Below are 20,808 nucleotides of genomic sequence, written 5' to 3' on the forward strand. Positions count from 1 at the left end.
CATGGTGCTCTAGTTTGGACCAACACTCATGAGGAGCACTGGCCCGGGGGGGTTGATTAAGTCCACGGGGTCCGAAAAGTCCCTATTAAAGTTTTAGTTGTTATTAGGCAAATGGTAAAACCAAGGTTGGGCCTTGCTGGAGGAGTTTTATTCAAAGCAAACTATCAAGAGGGGCCCATAAGTCCTTATCGTGTTAGGGACGCAAAATCAAGGAACATAACACTGGTATGACAGAAACTAGGGCGGCAAGAGTGGAACAAAACACCAAGCAAAAGGTCTAGACTTCCACCCTTTACCAAGTATATAGATGCATTAATTAAATATAAGAGATAATGTGTTATCCCAACATATCCACAACCTGCAAGGCACCTGTAACTAGCAACGCTATAAGAGGGGCTGAGCAAAAGCGTTAACTTAGCCAAACAACGGTTTCACTACTAGGAAAAGGGCTATAGATGGAAATGACACTAATGGCGCACCAGACATGTGGTGCGCCATTAGTGCCATTAGTATATACTAATGGCGCACCACATGTCTGGTGCGCCATTAGTAACAATTTTTTTTTCATTTTTTTCAAAACTAGTAATGGCGCACCGTGATAGTGGTGCGCCATTACTAGTTAAACTAGTAATGGCGCACCACATCCACGGTGCGCCATTAGTAAATTATTTCCAATTTTTTTTCAAAACTAGTAATGGCGCACAAGTGGGCAGTGCGCCATTACTAGTTAAAACTAGTAATGGCGCACTGTCAACTGGTGCGCCATTACTAAGTTTTTTTTTAAATTCAGATTTTTTTTTTCAAAACTAGTAATGGCGCACCGTGGGTGTGGTGCGCCATTACTAGTTTAACTAGTAATGGTGCACCACCCCCACGGTGCGCCATTACTAACTTGGCCCAAAACGTACCGAATGCACCCCCCCCCCCCCGCGTGGACCGCCTTTTCAGTTAAAAAAAGAAAATGATGGAAATGTCCAAAAAATAAAAGAAATAAGTTTCCTATGTGATATGTGGTCTAGTTGTTGGGAAAATTTACAAATATGAATTTCGACTTTATTTGCAAAATCTCTCTGAAATTTGTAAAATGGGCATAACTTTTGCATACGAACTCGGATTAAAAAGTTTTTTATATGAAAAATCATGTACTCGAAAAGTTATATAATAAGTTTTTTTATATGGGCTTTTAAGATTCGGAGGGAAAAAATTCAAAAAATTTCAAACTTACTAGTGGCGCACCGTATGCTAGGTGCGCCACTAGTAACAGAAAAAATTGGTTTCGAAAAAAAATTTGAATTATTTTTCAAAATATGATACGTAATATGACCGGGAAGTTTGAAATATTTTTTCAAAATTTCATCATACTCATGAACATGAACAAAAGTCCTAGACATCAGCAAGGTTTAAAAGGATTGATATGATAGATATATCAACAAGTGCCTGTGAAGTGAGGTGGTGCTGGGGTTGGATAGAACTATGAAGTTAAGCGTGCTTGGGTTGGATTAGTGTGAGGATGGGTGACCTTTCGGGAAGTTTGACCACAAAGTGCGATTTGACCTAAGATTAGCATATTAACTTGAGATTAAGCCATAGTGACCCAAGATTAAGAAAAAAATTTGAATTTTTTTTAAAAAAAATTTGAAAAAATTTGAAAAAAATTTATTACTAATGGCGTACTCTGTGGTGCGCCATTACTAAGTTAGATAGTAATGGCGCACCTCTAGCTATACTAATGGCGCACCACTGGTGTGCCATTAGTATACCATATACTAATGGCGCACCAGTGGTGCGCCATTAGTATACAAATACTAGTGGCGTGATACTAATGGCGCACCAGTAGTGCGCCATTAGTACGCAAAACTGGTGCGCCATTAGTAGGCCTTTTCCTAGTAGTGTTTGCTAGGAAGGTGGGTAAGAGGCTTGACATGGAAATATGGGAGGCATGATTAACAAGGTAGGTAGCGTGACATAGCGATAGAGCGAACAACTAGCAAGCAAAGATAGAAGTGATATCGGGGGTAATGATCATCTTGCCCGCAAAGTTCTCAGAGTTGTTGAAAGCTTGCTCCTCATAAACATACTCAACAGGATCCTGGTTCACAAACTCGTCTCACGGCTCTATCCAAAGCAAGAACACAAGCAACAGAACAACAATCAATCACCGTGCAATGCACAAGCGACATGATGCAAGACAGGGCATGGAATGCAAGATATGACGTGTAATGCATATAGGTACTCCGGAAGGACTAAGGATGATCATGGCATCAACTTGGCAAACGAAGCATGCCACTAGAAAGACGGGGTGATTTCGGTCGAAATCGATATGAAGTTCACCAGAAACGGATGCACGGTTTGCAAATGACGAGCAAAACAAGAACGATGCAGAACTGCGCTTAACAACATCATAGCACTTAAAATGCATCAAGAAACTATGCTACAACACTCCAACATAGCAACAAAGCACATGGCAGTGAAGTACAGGTGAAGCTCTACAAACCATGAACACTGAGCTCTTGCTAGAACTCACTAGAACAAGCCTAAAACAGCATGTCAAAAATACAAAAATGACAATCAGGTTACAGACTTGGTGAAAATACTAAACATGCCATAAACAGCATCAGGTAGCAATGTTTAGAGCTAGCAAACAACATGCTATGGGAACATATCATGGAAAACAAGAGCATGGTATGCTAGTATTAAAGGCAAAGAACAAAACTCCCTTACTGAACTTGAGCCAAATATGCACGGAAAAGATGGTAGCATCAATGCAAACATGGAAAGTGATATGAACAGTTTCAGACTTAGAAGAAAAACATAACATGGCAGAAACAGATTCATGATAGCAACTTTGCAAGCTCATGCCACTCACCACAAAGCATTTCATGACATCACAATGTAATCAACAGAAAGTAGATACAATTGTGAAGCTAAACATGGCAAGAGCAAGTTAATAGGGTGCGTGGATCACTAGCAAATCACATGACAAAAATGCACTTCATGTTAACAATCTGACAGGAACAACATTTAGCAAAAGTACAACATGGTAATGACAAGCCACACTACTCCATAATTACAACCATAGGAATGAATGGATAGAGCATAACCATTTCTTCAAAACACTCTTACTGGACCTCATCAAAATATGCATGGATCTACTTGTGGCAACAAGTTTACATAGCTACATAATGTAACAGGAAAAGACTTAGCAAAATACTAAGTGTCTGAAATCAGCAACATCATGTGGCCTACTTTGCATGCTTGTGCTAGTCACCACAAAGCTCATAAAAGTACAAGGCTTGCACCACTGTAAATATGGCATGGAGATGCTCCAGAAACATGTAGACATGATGCTCAAATGATGCACACACAAAATCCAATGAAAATGACAAAACAGCAAGTCATGATGAATTCCAGTAGACAACATCATATAGCACTTTTGCAATGAAGATTAGGGCATCAATATTGAGAGTAACATGCATGCAAATGACAATAGCATGAAGAGCATCACGAGACGAACATTTAGCTATATCATATGCGCAAATCGGAGCTACTGTATTGGAGATATGGCATGTCAAAGAGGTGCACATGAAGTAGAATATTTCGTGACTTGGACGAAAAACAAGAGGTCAACCTCAGATCTATGGTTTTCATGGAACCCGAGGCGGGGGTGGATCAGATCCGGAGACGGTGGCGGCTCGGGCGACGAGGAGGGGCGCCGGCGACGGGAGGCGGCGGGGCGGCGCTGGACGGCGGCGGCGAGCGGCTCATGGGGCAGCGCGATGGATGGCAGCACAGGCGCGGGTGGCGCGGTGATGGAGCTCAGCGACTGGCGGCTGGTGAGGTCGAAGAGGCGGTGGCACGGCGGAGCGACGAGTCCGGGCGGCGGCGCAGCTGAGCGAGCGCGGGGAGGCGGCGGCAGACGAAGCGGGCCAGGGGGGCAGTTGCGGGCCGCGGCGGCGGTGGAGGATGGGTGGACACGTGTCGGTGCGGGTTGGTCCGGGCACGGTGGCAGACGCGTCCGGCACCGTCCGGACATGTCTGGCACGGTGGGGGGAGGTGGAGCTAGGGTTTGGATGCAAATTTCGGGGGGAGAGACATATATGTAGGTAGGGGGATGTAGGAGAGTCCAAATGAGGTGCGGTTTTCGCCCACACGATCGTGATCCAACGACATATAGCATGGAGGGCGTTTGGATGGGCTAGTGGGCTGTTTTGGAGGGGTGTTGGGCTGCAATGAGATAGGGGGTTTTGCGGTTACCCGGTTAACCGTTGGGGTATCAAACAACCTCCAAATGGGTCAAAATTTGACAGGCGGCCTACCGGTGTACCAAGGCCACTCGACAAATATCAACCCATTCCGAGAACATTTTCTCCCACTCACGAAACAAGGTTTTAGAGGTGCAACGGGTGCATGTGTGAGTGTTGGATTCTGAAACGGACAGCGGGGAAAATGACCGGATGCATGAGACGAACACGAATGCAAATGAGATGCACATGATGACATAAGATGAAATGCATGACATGAACAAAATGCACAAACAAGGACAAAACCAAAACATGAAGGAAATAACATATCACATAGCCAGAAATGGCAAGAGTTGGAGTTACAATTATGGAATGTTACATCCGGGGCATTACACACGGCCAGCTAGAGTCTACTAGGCCCAGCTCCGCAGGCCCCCAGTTCCCCGTCTGGCTTCGCTCCTAAACGAGGCCCTGGACTTAATGCGATCTCTCGCCATTACGGAAGTATCACCTCCGAACCATGCAAAGCCCGGACTAGTGGCTGAGAGCGGGAAATTTACGTCCCACCCACCACCCACTTAATAGCCATTGTTAAAGACTTGACCGCCATGCTAGATTACGCCTCCGAAGACATTGACGGTATGGACGACGATGCCGGAGACGAACCAGGCCAGAATCCGCCTATAACCGGGCATTGGACAACCACCTCCACATACGATATGTACATGGTGGATACACCTAAAAAGGACGACGACGACGGCAGGAAGGATCTGATTGAGGACAAGCCCGTCGAGTCACCATCAAAACATCGACGTCAGCGGCGCCGCTCAAACTCGTGTCACGAAAGGGAAAGAAATACCGGCGCCGGAGAAAACAACACTCCGGATGATGCCGAAGATCCCGAAGACCCTACTGAGCCTGCGTCTGAGCAGGGTGAGTGGGAGGAGGGACAAGTTAACGCTGACGAGCCTGTCAAGAATGAGGATTCAGAGGATAGTAACTATCTACCGGTCTCCGAGGAGTATGTCAGCCTCAGCAATGAAGACTTCATCATGCCAGAGGAACCCCTCGAGCAGGAGTCTAAAAAAGAAACAACAACAGCTTCAAGCTGAATAGGATACACTCAATGACAGATGGACCCAGGTCCTAGCTGCCGAGGAATACAACCTCGAGCGTCCAATAAAGAGTTATCCAAAGCGTTAGCTAGTGCCACAATTCGACGACAAGGCCCTTGAGCCAATACCGTCAATATATAATCATGCTGGCGAACTAGACCAACCACCATGTGGACGAGACAAAGCGGCTGCTTACACCGAACATTAGCCCGCACCACCTCGCCGTCAAGGCAAAGAGGTAGCGGCTCCGAACTACACCTATGACTTACGTCAGGACCTAGACAATAGAGCCGGTCAGACTAGATCAGTCTATGGATCAAGGGGGCGTGCTCCAACGCGAGAAGACATCCATCAAGCTTGGCGCGATAAGCATAACCTCACTCGGGCTGAAAACCAAACACGGATGTCATCCGAACTCCGTCGTGACGTTGCCCAATATAGAGGCGCTGCACACCCCTTATGCTTTACCGATGAGGTAATGTAGCACCAGTTTCCGAAGGGTTTAAACCCATACACATTGAAGCATACGATGGAACAACAGATCCCGTGGTATGGATTGAAGATTTTCTTATCCATATTCACATGGCTCGCGGGGACGATCTCCATGCCATTAAATACCTCCACCTAAAGTTAATGGGACCAGCACAACACTGGCTAAACAGCCTCCCAGAGAACTCTATTGGCAGCTGGGAAGATTTGGAGAATGCATTTCGAGACAACTTCCAAGGTACTTATGTCCGGTCACCAGACGTGGATGACCTTTGTCACATAGTCCAGCAACCCGGAGAGTCAGCTCGCAAACTCTAGACTCGGTTCTTAATTAAAAAGAACCAAATCATCAACTGTCCGGAGGCCGAAGCCCTATCGGCCTTTAAACATAGTGTCCATGACGAATGGCTTGCCCGACACCTCGGCCAAGAAAAGCCGAAGTCTATGGCAGCTCTTACCACACTCATGACCCGCTTTTGCGCGGGAGAAGACAGCTGGTTAGCTCATAGAAGCAATAGTACCAGCAACCTTGGCACCTCTGAAGGCAGGGACAGCAACGGACGGCCATGATGTAGCAAACACAAGCGTGAGAACAACAATGAAGAAACCAAAGATATGGCGGTCAACGCCGGATTCAGCGGCTCTAAACCGGGTCAGCGGAAGAAGCCATTCAAAGGAAATAGGGATGGCCCATCCAATTTGGACAAAATACTCGATAGGCCTTGCCAGATTAATGGCACCCCCGACAAGCCTACAAATCATTCCAACAGAAACTGTTAGGTCTTCAAGTAGGTCGATAAATTAAATACCAAACATAAGGGAAAGGGCCGCCAAGCAAGGACAATGATGAGCCCGACCCACCGAACACAGGGGGCAGAAGAAATTTCCCCCTAATGTAAAAACAGTGAATATGGTATACGTCACTCATATCCCCAAGACGGAGCGCAAGCGCGCATTAAGGGATGTCTACGCCGTAGAGCCGGTCGCCCCAAAATTCAACCCTTGGTCGGCTTGTCCGATCACCTTCGATCGCAGGGACCACCCGACTAGTATCCGTCATGGAGGTTTGGTAGCCCTGGTCCTTGATCCAATCATCCCTGAATTCCATCTCACTGGAGTCCTTATGGACGGCTGCAGCAGTTTTAACTTTATTTATCAAGACACTGTTCGTAAAATGGGTATTGACCCGTCAAGAATCAAGCCTAGTAACACCACCTTTAAAGGGGTGATACCCTACGTAGAGGCCCGCTGCATGGGTTCATTAACATTGGAAGTAGTCTTCGGTTCACCGGATAACTTCCGAAGAGAAGACTTGATCTTCGACATTGTCCCGTTCAAAGTGGTTATCATGCACTGCTCGGACGAACCGCCTTCGCCCGCTTCAATCCTGCACTATGCTTATTTAAAGCTCAAGATGTCCGGACCGCGAGGCGTTATCACAGTCAGTGGAAACATGGAGCGCTCCCTCCGTACTGAGGAGCATACTGCGGCCCTTGCAGATGAGGTGCATAGCGGCCTTATAAAGCCGAACACTTCATCGGCCATCAAGCCCCCAGACACTGTTAAATGAGTCCAGCCTACCCTGCAGAACGATAGCTCGCTGAATCCAGAGCCGGACTAGCAGTTCCGCCTCCGCCAATCGCCCTATCTAACCATGGCATATGTATTGCGTGCGCATAACTACGCACTCAAAATACCTTGGGTAACGACGGAGGCACAATGTGGACAGGGTCTATAGTGCGGTTCAACCCTACTTTGACCTCAACCCCTTCCTTTTTCCTTTTCTCGTGTTACAGGTTCGTTAAAGACCTAATCACCTTACAGTCGTACAAAGGCCCTTTCCCAGGCTCCTTTTATAAACGGTCGTCGATCTCTCCTCTCAAAGGATCTTGCATCAAGGCGACAGTGGCGCAGACGTGCGGCAGGGTCTCAATGTGAACTTCAAGAATACCTTTTCTTTTTAGGCCCTATATACATCTTACCCTTGTTTACAAATTCTCAACATGTAAAATAGCCTTGATGTTTACGACATTATCTGTAATAACACGTTTTGACGTATCAAACAGATTATAATGGAAACAATTCTTTTTCTGCCAACCCCTGTTCAGTGTTGGTTTATTTCATAATCTATATTTTTCTCTTCACTTTAGATTCCATATACACTTTGGTAAGGCTTCAATGTCGGGATCTCCATTCAGCCACGTACATCTACAAAAGTCTAAACACTTTTAGAGTATACTTTGGCGTCCCGAATATTGCATTACATGCATCAGCTCCGAATCATGTCTTTGGTCAATGGTTGGGTTGCCCGGCTCCTGTGATTGCTACCTTACGTTCCGCTTGTTCGGCTAAGGTAGTAAAGGGAGAACTACTGCGATTGTGTTTCTGGTTCATCCGGTCAAAAACTTCAGTAGAGAAAGCTGAAAACTAACCGGCATGATATGGCGAGAGCTAGTCGGCGATTCGGTGACTTGCTATAAATCTTTTGCGATTTACTCCGTATTATACGAAGGACTGGCCTTCGCCCAGTCATGCGCCTAAGGTATCCTAGTTTGGATTGCCGCATACGCACCAGGGGCTAGTATTTAGCCCCACCGTTAAAATCCAATGGCTAAGTGAAAGTACTAAAGCCATATAGTCCGATTGCCTAGTTCGCTGCACGGTCACCTTGTTTACGGACCAAGACGTTGGGTTGAGTGTGATCGCGCACTATCCCGAACACCCCTGTAGCATCTAAGTGGGGGCTGAAGCCGGCGACTGGCAAACTTTCAAAATTAAAAACGGTCGCACAAGAGGAAAATAATTTCAGATGAAGGCATAAATATATTACAGGCCTTGCCTCATAACACAAAAGTCTGGATAAACATAATACATTCACTCAAACATTATATCCTTTGAGCATTGGCCCTCTACTATTCGGGCACCCATCATGATGTCGTCAAAGTACCGCTCCGGCTTGCGGTGGTCCTTGCCTTCGGGTGGGCCGTTAGTTGCAACGATGGTGTCCTTCATCTGCGCCCAGTGCATCTTGGCACGGGCAAAGGCCATCTGCGCACCCTCTATGCACGCCGAGTGCTTCACAGCTTCAACTTGGGGCAGTGCATCTGCGAGTCGCCTCACCAGGCCAAAGTAGCTGCTAGGAATGGGTTCGGCTGGTCAAAGCCAGACTATGATGTCCTTCATGGCCGGACCGAATGTCCTATGCAGCTCCAACAGTTGCATTTCTGGTTGTTCAACAGCGCCAGACGCTTTGGCGCTAGGAACTGTGACTAGAATAGCTTCTATGTCGTGTTCCCCTCCTAGGCTTGGAAGAACTGCGTGGCGTTAGCAGCACTCCTCGGAAGATCCACCAAAGCGTCTGGAGAACTCCAGAGTCGAGTAAGTAAGGCATATCTTTGACCCCCAAATATACACTACAAAAGAAAGGGCTTACCAGCCGCTATTTTTTCGGCCTACCGGATCTCTTCACGAGCTCTCCGGGACTCTGTTTGTGCCTCCTTGGCCTCATGGAGGGCTTTGGCGAGTTCGGCCGCTTGGGCAGTAGTATTATCCTCCAAAGCCTCGCATTTGCTGATGGCATCTTTCAGCTCCTACTCCACTTTGGCCACCCTCTCTTCATGCTGGCGGCGGGAGACATGTTCGGTCTTTAAATCCACAGCCACTTTATCAACGCCCGCTTTGCTCGCCTTCGCCTCCTCCTTAGCATGGGCAAGAGCACTCTTGAGGGTCTCGACCTCGGCCGCGCTACCTGCACACGTAATAACAGCAGTATATGAGTTACACTTTGAATCTGCATATCACTTCAGAGGCATGATCAAACTATTTTCAACGTAAACACACACCTTGCGCCTCATCAAACCGCTTGTTAACGCGGTCCATCTCATCATGAGCCAGCTTCAGTTTGCGATTGAGTTTGGAAACTTCTGCGGCCTGGGCGGTTGCCACCAACAGGGAAGCATGTTGAAAAAAAGAACATATGTCACCCTTTTCTGAATTCAATGAGATCCTCTATTCGGCTTTTTTCAAAAACCGGAAAGAGTATCAGGGGCTACTATCTAAAGAGTATTACGTTGCATACCTCGAAGCATGTTAGTAGGCTGGTGAAGGCTTCGTTCAGCCTGCTCTTGGCGGACTGAACCTTCTCAACCACCACACCCATCAGGGTGCGGTGCTCCTCCATGATGGAAGCACGTCGTAGTGCTTCCACCAGTGCATTTAGCGCCTCTGGATTAGTGGAGGTCGCCATCAGAGCTTACGCTCCCCCCTCCTTCAAAGGGGGTTGCTCGCCCGATTTCGGAGCCGTATGGGTCTCCGGAATGGTGTTTGGCCGGGGGCCCAACTAGTCAGGGACCCTGCTGTCGGTCGCCATGGGGATCGCACCCCCAGGTCTTCAGCCACCAAGGTATTCCCCTCAGGCGCCGTTTCGGCCGCCTCGCCCACTCCTCCGCAGCCTGGAGAGGTCCTTCAGGACATCACCTCGGTGTCATCCCCTATGATGGGCAGAGAGGCTCGCGGAGGTGTCTCACTCTCTGCCATCTTAGGCGGCAGAGATGTCCCCTCAGATAGTGAAGGGTTGGAGAGGTCACGAGTAGGGCTGAAATACACACAACATAATATGTTATATTAACAACATAGAGGATCGAATACTTGTAACGAATCCTTTGGTACTTACAATTCGGCTAGGGGCTCCTCCCTGGGAAGCCTCTTGGGGATGGGTTCGGCCTCTGAATCCGAACCATCCGAGAGGGTCACCCTCCCACTCCTGGATGCCCCTCCTTCGGGTCTATGGAGGCTGCCCTCTTCTTCTTCCTTCCCTTGGGAGGGGAGTCACTTTCCGCCTCCTCTTCCTCTTTGTCTTCATCTTCCTTGTGGGAGGAGGGGATTTCGGTCTCTCCAGACACTGCGTCTGAAGTACCCTTACGGTGGGGGCCACCCTTGGCCTCCTTGCCCTTCTTCTTGGCCTTCTTCTCCAGCTCCCGATAGGGCACCAAGACCAGCATCTTCGTTAGCTGGGGAGTGGCCGGGTCTTTAGGCAGCAGAGCCAGACACTTGATCCATTCAGCCTTCGCTATCCAGCCCTGAGAAAGGGACAGAAAACTCATTAACTTATGGACGAAATGTATGTTCGGGAATAACACACTTACCGGTGTGGCCGGGTTCTCGCTGTCGAGGCTGATGTCTTCGGTTGTCTTCGGCCACACTTTTTGGGTCTTGAAGAGCGGCTTCTAGATCTCTTCGTGCGTTGTGCCAAAGAAGCGCTTTAGGGTCCGTGGATCTTTCGGATTGAACTCCCACATGTGGGAGGGCCAGAGTTGGCAGGGAAGGATCAAGAGGAAGAGCATCACCTGAATCACGTTTGGGAAGCTGGTGTTCTTGCTTATCATGTTTGTGATGCGATTTTGCAGCATCAACACATCCGTCGTGGATCCCCAATCTAGACCCTTGTTGGTCCACTATGCGTGCCGCATAGGGGGTCTGGATCTGAACTCAGGAGTGGCTGCCCACCTGGCGCCACAGGGTTCAGTGATGTAGAACCACTCCAGTTGCCACACCTTGACGGTCTCTACAAAGGACCCTTTAGGCCAAGTGGTGTTTGATACGTCTCCGTCGTATCTACTTTTCCAAACACTTTTGCCCTTGTTTTGGACTCTAACTTGCATGATTTGAATGGAACTAACCCGGACTGATGTTGTTTTCAGCGGAATTGCGATGGTGTTATTTATGTGCAGAAACAAAAGTTCTCGGTATGACCTTAAACTTCATGGAACATCTTTTCGGAAATAATAAAAAATCCTTGCAAAAGATGAAGACCAGGGGGCCCACCACCTGTCCACGAGGGTGGGGGGCGTGCCTGCCGCCCTAGGGCGCGCCCCCTACCTCGTGGGCCCCCTGGAGCTCCTCCGACCTCAACTCCAACTCTATATATTTGGTTTCGGAGAGAAAAAATCAGAGAGAAGGATTCATCGCGTTTTATGATACGGAGCCGCCGCCAAGCCCTAAAACCTCTTGGCAGGGCTGATCTGGAGTCCGTTCAGGGCTCCGGAGAGGGGAATCCGTCGCCATCGTCATCATCAACCTTCCTCCATCACCAATTTCATGATGCTCACCGTCGTGCGTGAGTAATTCCATCGTAGGCTTGCTAGACGATGATGGGTTGGATGAGATCTATCATGTAATCGAGTTAGTTTTGTTATGGTTTGATCCCTAGTATCCACTATGTTCTGAGATTGATGTTGCTATGACTTTTCTATGCTTAATGCTTGTCACTAGGGCCCGAGTGCCATGATTTCAGATCTGAACCTATTACGTTTTCATCAATATATGAGAGTTCATGATCCTATCTTGCAGATCTATAGTCACCTATTATGTGTTATGATCCATTAACCCTGAAGTGACAATAATCGGGATACTTACCGGTGATGACCGTAGTTTCAGGAGTTCATATATTTTAATGCTTTGGTCCGGTACTCTATTAAAAGGATGCATTAATATCCCTTAGTTTCCATTAGGACCCCGCTGCCACAGGAGGGTAGGACAAAAGATGTCATGCAAGTTCTTTTCCATAAGCACGTATGACTATATTCGGAATACATGCCTACATTACATTGATGAATTGGAGCTAGTTATGTGTCACCCTATGTTGTGATTGTTACATGATGAACCGCATCCGGCATAATTCTCCATCACCGATCCATTGCCTACGAGCTTTCCATATATTGTTCTTCGCTTATTTACTTTTCCGTTGATATTGCCATCATCACTACAAAATACGAAAAACACTACTTTTGCTATCATTACCTTTTGCTACTATTACCACTACTATCATATTACATTTCTACTAAATACTTTGCTGTAGATATTAAGTTTCCAGGTGTGGTTGAATTGATAACTCAGCTGCTAATACTTGAGAATATTCTTTGGCTCCCCTTGTGTCGAATCAATAAATTTGGGTTGAATACTCTACCCTCGAAAACTGTTGCGATCCCCTATACTTGTGGGTTATCAAGATTATTTTCTGGCGCCGTTGCCGGGGAGCATAGCTCTATTCTTTGAGTCACTTGGGATTTATATCTGCTTATCATTATGAAGAACTTGAGAGATCCAAAAACTAAGATTTATCCCTCAACTACGAGGGGAGGTACCATCTAGCTCTTCACTTGATTCACCTTCTGTTTTGAGTAAGCTTGCGACACCTAAACCTGCTTCTGCTATTCGTTCTGATATGTTGCATGTTATTGATGATGCCACTACTACTATGCATGATACTTATGATGAAACTACTTCTACACTTGATACTACTGTGCCACTTGGTGAATTTCTTGATGAACAACTTGCTAGGGTTAGAGAGAATGAAATTATTGAAACTGATTATATTGAAGATAGTGATGATGAAGACTCTCCCCCTAATACTTATGAATTGCCTGTTGTTCTTGAGGGTTATGTTTTGGATGAAGAATCTGCTAGAGCTATTCTTTCTTGTAATAATAGAAGTGATCTTAAGAAATTATTAGCTAAATGGAAGCAGCAATCTCTTAATGCTAGAATGAAACCTGACCCTGCATTTGCTACTTCACCTATCTGTGTTACTGATAAGGATTATGAATTCTCTGTTGATCCTGATATAATTACTTTGGTTGAATCTGATCCTTTTCATGGCTATGAATCTGAAACTGTTGTGGCACATCTTACTAAATTAAATGATATAGCCACCCTGTTCACTAATGATGAGAGAACTCGCTACTTTTATATCCTTCAAATATTTCCGTTCTCATTAAAGGGTGATGCTAAGATATGGTTTAATTCTCTTGATCTTGGTTGTGTGCGTAGTCCCCAAGATATGATTTATTACTTCTCTGCTAAATATTTCCCTGCTCATAAGAAACAAGCTGCTTTGAGGGATATATATAATTTTGTGCAAATTGAAGAAGAGAGTCTCCCACAAGCTTGGGGGAGGCTTCTCCAATTACTTAATGCTTTGCCTGATTATCCTCTCAAGAAAAATGAAATACTTGATATCTTTTATAATGGACTAACCGATGCTTCCAGAGATTACCTGGATAGTTGTGCTGGTTCTATTTTCAGGGAAAGAACACCGGATGAAGCTGAAATTCTATTGAATAATATGTTGACAAATGAAAATAATTGGACACTTCCTGAACCAACTCCTGAGCCTATTCCTAAACCAACTCCGAAGAAAAGAGGTGTTCTATTTCTCAGTCCTGAAGATATGCAAGACGCAAAGAAATCTATGAAAGAAAAAGAAACATATGATCTTGATCCATCACCTATTGAAGAAACTCGTGGTCTTAATAACCCGACACAGGTTGTAAAGGTAAATTCTCTCTATAGATTTGATGAAGGTGATATCCCTCGTTGTAAGTCTGCTAGACAATGCTTAGATGAGTTTGACAATTTCATTGTTAAACAAGAAAACTTTAATGCTTATTTTGGTAGACAATTGAAATATAATTCCGATACGCTTGAATACCTAGGTGATTATATGGCTAATGTCAAAGGTGAACTTAAACTTATTAGTAAACATGCTTCTATGGTTACCACTCAAGTAGAACAAGTACTTAAAGCTCAAAATGATTTGCTCAATGAATTGAATAGTAAGAATAATGATAATGTTGTTAGAGTTATGACTAGAGGTGGTAGAATGACTCAGGAACCTTTGTATCCTGAAGGCCACCCTAAAAGAATTGAGCAACATTCTCAGAGAAATAATGTAGATGCACCTAGTCCTTCTAATAGGAAGAAAAAGAAAAATGATAGGACTTTGCATGCTTCTAGTGAACCTATTACTGAAACACCTGAGAATCCAAATGACATTTCTATCTCTGATGCTGAAACACAATCTGGTAATGAACCTGAAACTAGTGATAATGTTAATGATAATATTCATGATGATGCTCAACCTAGTAATGATAATGATATAGAAATTGAACCTGTTGCTGATCTTGAGAACCAACAATCAAAGATTCAATGTTATGATAAGAAAGACTTTGTTGCTAGGAAACACGGTAAGGAAAGAGAGCCTTGGGTTCAGAAACCCATGCCTTTTCCTCCCAAACCATCCAAGAAAAAGGATGATGAGGATTTTGAGCGCTTTGCTGAAATGATTAGACCTATCTTTTTGCGTATGCGATTAACTGATATGCTCAAAATGAATCCTTATGCTAAGTATATGAAGGATATTGTTACAAATAAAAGAAAGATACCAGAAGCTGAAATTTCCACCATGCTTGCTAATTATACTTTTAAGGGTGGAATATCAAAGAAACTTGGAGATCCAGGAGTACCCACTATACCATGCTCTATTAAAAGAAACTAGGTTAAAACTTCTTTATGTGATCTTGGAGCCGGTGTTAGTGTTATGCCTCTCTCTTTATATCGTAGACTCGATTTGAATAAGTTGACACCTACTGAAATATCTTTGCAAATGGCTGATAAATCAACTGTTACAACTGTCGGTATTTGTGAGGATGTGCCTGTTGTCGTTGCAAACGTTACTATTTTAACAGACTTTGTTATTCTTGATATTCCCGAGGACAATAGTATGTATATTATTCTTGGAAGACCTTTTTTGAACACTGCATGGGCTGTTATTGATTGCACTAAAGGCAATGTCACTTTTCATGTTAATGGTAATGAGCATACGGTACACTTTCCGAGGAAACAACCTCAAGTTCATAGTATCAACTCTATTGGAAAAATTCCATCGATTATATTTGGAGGTTTTGAATTTCCTCTTCCTACTGTCAAGAAGAAATATGATATTCTTATTGTTGGGGATGTGCATATCCCCGTTGAGGTAACATAGTGTTATTCGAAATTTCTCCGGTTCCATGTTATTCGGAATGAGTTCGTTAACAAGACTTGATCAACCTTGTTAGTGAATTTCTTTTGATGATCATGAGATGGATGAAACTAGAAGGCACAACCTTCTGTACTCTCCTCTTACTTTCTGTTATTTATATTTAATAAAATAAAATAAAAATAGTATTTTTCTATCTGTTGTCTGATTTATCCGTGCAATATAAAATACCCCGAAAATAAAAGTTCTCCAAATGCCCTGAAATTTAAATATGATTTTTTCCGAAATATTTGAGACTATTTGGCATTGAGAACACAACAGGAGGAGCTGGCACCTAGCCATGAGGGTCAGGGGCGCGCCCTACCCCCCTGGGCGCGCCCCCTGCCTCGTGGGCCCATGGTGGCCCTCCTCCACTTATCCTTGCACCGACACACTCCTTCTTCCTCCCACAAACACGAATAACCAGCTCAAACCTGAGTCCAAGCTCATTTTGCTGCCATTTTCGATCTCCTTGCTCAAAGCACCTCTCACAAAACTGCTTGGGGAGATTGCTCCTTGGTATGTGACTCCTCCATCGGTCCAATTAGTTTTTGTTCTGGTGCTTTATTCATTGAAAATTTATGCTACCTAGGTGACCATGTTCTTGAGCTTGCATGTCAAATTTATATGGTTCCAAGTAGTTTTGATGCATGATATAGGCTCTAGGCACTTGTATGAGTAGTTGCTATCAATGTTATTGAGTTTGGTTTACTTTTATTTTGAAGTTACTAAAAATTTCAGAATTTTTCAGAGAATAATGAAGAGATTTTTGAGGGGCTCATCGAGCCTAAGCTCGAAGGAGAAGCAAAATGAAGAAGCAATGAAGCCCAAATATAATTTGCCTCGCACCGCGGAGGTTAGGCCGTGTGAATGGCCCTCCGATGATTTCTTGAGAGCCACCGGGATTTATGAGGATTTTTATGAATTGGCTAAGAATGCAGGCCTCACCGACTTCCTCCACGACCAACACGAATAGTATCTCTTACTCACCAATACTTTTGTGCAAAACTTCTACTATTATCCTAGGGAATCACCTCTTTCAGTAGCGTTTCATTTATATGATGTGGTTAAGAAGATGTCACTTTATGATTTTTGTCGGGTTTGTTTGATCCCTTTCGAGGGCAAAATATAGGAACCACATCGTGACGATGTGGATGGGTTTATTGATACCATCACTGTAGGGGAAACGAGGAAAGTTTCCGATGCATGAATCACTAGCATACATTTTCCTGTTTTACGCTACTTTGCGATATTTGCTATTCGTTGCTTAATTGGTCGTGAAAACTATGGAAACCTTAGTGTTCCTGATATTATTATTTTGTTCCATGGTTTATTCTATGATAACTCTGTGAGTATGGGCAGTATTATTGCTAAATGGTTAAGTCTGAACCGTACAAAGGGTCCCATTTTTGGTGGTATCTATGCTTCACGCCTTGCTGCATATTATAACATACCTATTAGGCACTATGAAAAAGAAGAAAAATTGCTGCCAACTGTTTATTTAGATTATAAGAGTATGGTAGCACATGATTTCATTATGAAGAATAGGGAAGGGGAGCTTAAATACAAATTGTTCTTCGATAAACGTCATCCGAAGACTATTACCCTGCCTGCTCCTACCTTGTTTGATTTATCTGCAGGCCAGTACCTCGTCTCGTTGGAGGATATTCACGCCTACCGAAACCCTGCACCAGCCATAGAGCCCGAGTTGGAACCACAAGTTGATCCTCCATGACAGTCTAATTACCATTGGGATCCGGAGATGATTGCCAACTAGTGGCAGTCAGAGTCTTCTTCATCGCAGTACGACCCCAACTATTATTATGGATATCCGCCAGGCCAGCCGTGGCCATAGACCAACTTGGGCCAAAAGCCTAAGCTTGGGAGAGTACGTATTTCTCACCGAGATTATATTCATGTTCACACACTCATTGCTAGATGTCGGTGCTCATACTTTTTCATTGTATCATCCATGCTAGTTTATTTCCTTTTTATGCTTTCTTCTTGCGTGTTTAATAAACCTTAAGAAAAACCAAAAAAATTAGTTATAACTTTTAGCTAGTTTTAATTTTCATGCTTGTAGTAGTAATTAAAAAGAAAACCCAAAAGGATTTCCTGTTCTTCTTTTACTTGTTGGGAGCTTTCCCGTGTAAATAGTTTTATTTCTTATCTTTCCTTTGGGGGTCGATAGGAGAAGACCATGATTAAATTGTTGAAGTGGCTCTTATATGCATAATTGTTGATCTAACAAAAGAGCCCATATAGCCTTGTCTTCTCCTGTTTATTGAATGCTTGCAGATTCCAGCTTAGTCCAATGCACGTGCACTATTATTATTATTCACACTATTCGGTCATGCAAGTGAAAGGCAATTATGACGATATATGATGGACTGACTGAGATGAGAAAAGCTGGTATGAACTCGACCTCTCTTGTTCTTGTAAATATGATTAATTCATCATTCCTGATTCAGCCTATTATGAATAAACATGTTTGCAATGAAAACTAGAGATCATAGCTTCTTGTGCCATGCTTGATTATCTAGGAGCTTATAATGGTTTACCTTGCGTTCCAACATGCTATTAAAATGGTTGTGATGTGGTATGATAGGGTGGTATCCTCCTCTGAATGATTTAAGTGACTTGACTTGGCACATGTTCACGCATGTAGTTGAAACAAAATCAACATAGCCTTCACGATATTTATGTTCGTGGTGGATTATATCCTACTCATGCTTGCATTCGGTGTTGATTAATTTTAATGCATGTTCATGACTATTGTCGCTCTCTAGCTGGTCGCTTCCCAGTCTTTTGCTGGCCTTCACCTATACTAAGCGGGAATACTGCTTGTGCATCCAACTCCATAAACCCAAAAGTTATTCCACATGCGTCCACTATACCTTCCTATATACGGTATCTACCTGCCATTCCAAGTAAATTTGTATGTGCCAAACTTTAAACCTTCAAATAAATATCCTGTTTTGTATGCTCGAATAGGTCATGTATCAACTAGGGTTGTCTGTATCTTCCATGTTAGGCGGGTTATTATCAAGAGGAGTGGACTCCGCTCCTCATTCACGAGAAAATGGCTAGTCACCGGGATGCCCAGTCCCATGCTTTATGCAAACTAAATCAAAATAATTACAAACAAAACTCCCCCTGGGACTCTTGTTAGTTGGAGGCACTCGTTGTTTCGAGCAAGCCATGGATTGATGCTTGTTGGTGGAGGGGGAGTATAAACTTTACCATTCTGTTTGGGAACCGCCTATAATGTGTGTAGCATGGAAGATATCGCCATCTCTTGGTTGTTATGTTGACAATGAAAGTATACCGCTCAAAATATTATCAACCGCTGTTTCAAAACCGAGCTCTGGCACCTCTACAAATCCCTACTTCCCTTTGCGAAGGGCCTATCTATTTACTTTTATGTTGAGTCATCATCCTCTTGTTAAAAAGCACCAGTTGGAGAGCACCGCTATCATTTGCATTCATTATTGTTAGTTTACATTGAGTATGACTTGACTAGATCTCTTTTACCATTAATTATAATGTCTAGTCAGTCCTTGATCTTTAAAGGTGCTCCGCATTTATGTTTTGCGGTCTTAGAAAGGGCTAGCGAGATACCATCTTGTTATATCATATTATGATTGTTTTGAGAAAGTGTTGTCATCCGAGATATATTATTATTGCTCGCTAGTTGATTATGCCATTTATATGAGTAAACTTGAGACCTAAGCGTTATTGTGAATGTGGTTAGTCATAATCTTTGCTGAAAACTTGAATGCTGGCTTTACATATTTACAACAACAAGAGCAAACAGAGTTTGTAAAAGTTTTTCTTTATCACTTTCAGTTTATCAACAGAATTGCTTGAGGAGAAGCAAAGCTTTAAGCTTGGGGGAGTTGATACGTCTCCATCGTATCTACTTTTCCAAACACTTTTGCCCTTGTTTTGGACTCTAACTTGCATGATTTGAATGGAAATAACCCGGACTGATGCTGTTTTCAGCAGAATTGCCATGGTGTTATTTATGTGCAGAAACAGAAGTTCTCGGAATGACTTGAAACTTCACGGGACATCTTTTTGGAAATAATAAAAAATCCTTGCAAAAGATGAAGACTAGGGGGCCACCACCTGTCCACGAGGGTGGGGGCGCGCCTGCCCCCCTAGGGCGCGCCCCCCTACCTCGTGGGCCCCCTGGAGCTCCTCCGACCTCAACTCCAACTCTATATATTTGGTTTCGTAGAAAAAAAGCAAAGAGAAGGATTCATCGCGTTTTACGATACGGAGCCGCTGCCAAGCCCTAAAACCTCTCGAGAGGGCTGATCTGGAGTGTGTTCGGGGCTCCGGAGAGGGGAATCCGTCGCCATCGTCATCATCAACCTTCCTCCATCACCAATTTCATGATGCTCACCGCCGTGCCTGAGTAATTCCATCATAGGCTTGCTGGACGATGATGGGTTGGATGAGATCTATCATGTAATCGAGTTAGTTTTGTTATGGTTTGATCCCTAGTATCCACTATGTTCTGAGATTGATATTGCTATGACTTTGCTATGCTTAATGCTTGTCACTAGGGCCCGAGTGCCATGATTTCAGATCTGAACCTATTATGTTTTCATCAATATATGAGAGTTCTTGATCATATCTTGCAAGTCTATAGTCACCTATTATGTGTTGTGATCCGATAACCCCGAAGTGACAATAATCGGGATACTTACCGGTGATGACCATAGTTTGAGGAGTTCATGTATTCACTATGTGTTAATGCTTTGGTCCGGTACTCTACTAAAAGGAGGCCTTAATATCCCTTAGTTTCCATTAGGACCCAGCTGCCACGGGAGGGTAGGACAAAAGATGTCGTGCAAGTTCTTTTCCATAAGCACGTATGACTATATTCGGAATACATGACTTCATTACATTGATGAATTGGAGCTAGTTCTGTGTCACCCTATGTTGTGATTGTTATATGATGAACCGCATCCGGCATAATTCTCCATCACCGATCCATTGCCTACAAGCTTTCCATATAGTGTTCTTCGCTTATTTACTTTTTTGTCGCTATTGCTATCATCACTACAAAATACCAAAAACACTACTTTTGCTATCA

The sequence above is a fragment of the Triticum aestivum genome, chromosome 7A (genome assembly GCF_018294505.1).
Source record: "Triticum aestivum cultivar Chinese Spring chromosome 7A, IWGSC CS RefSeq v2.1, whole genome shotgun sequence".
NCBI classification, from domain to species: domain Eukaryota; kingdom Viridiplantae; phylum Streptophyta; class Magnoliopsida; order Poales; family Poaceae; genus Triticum; species Triticum aestivum.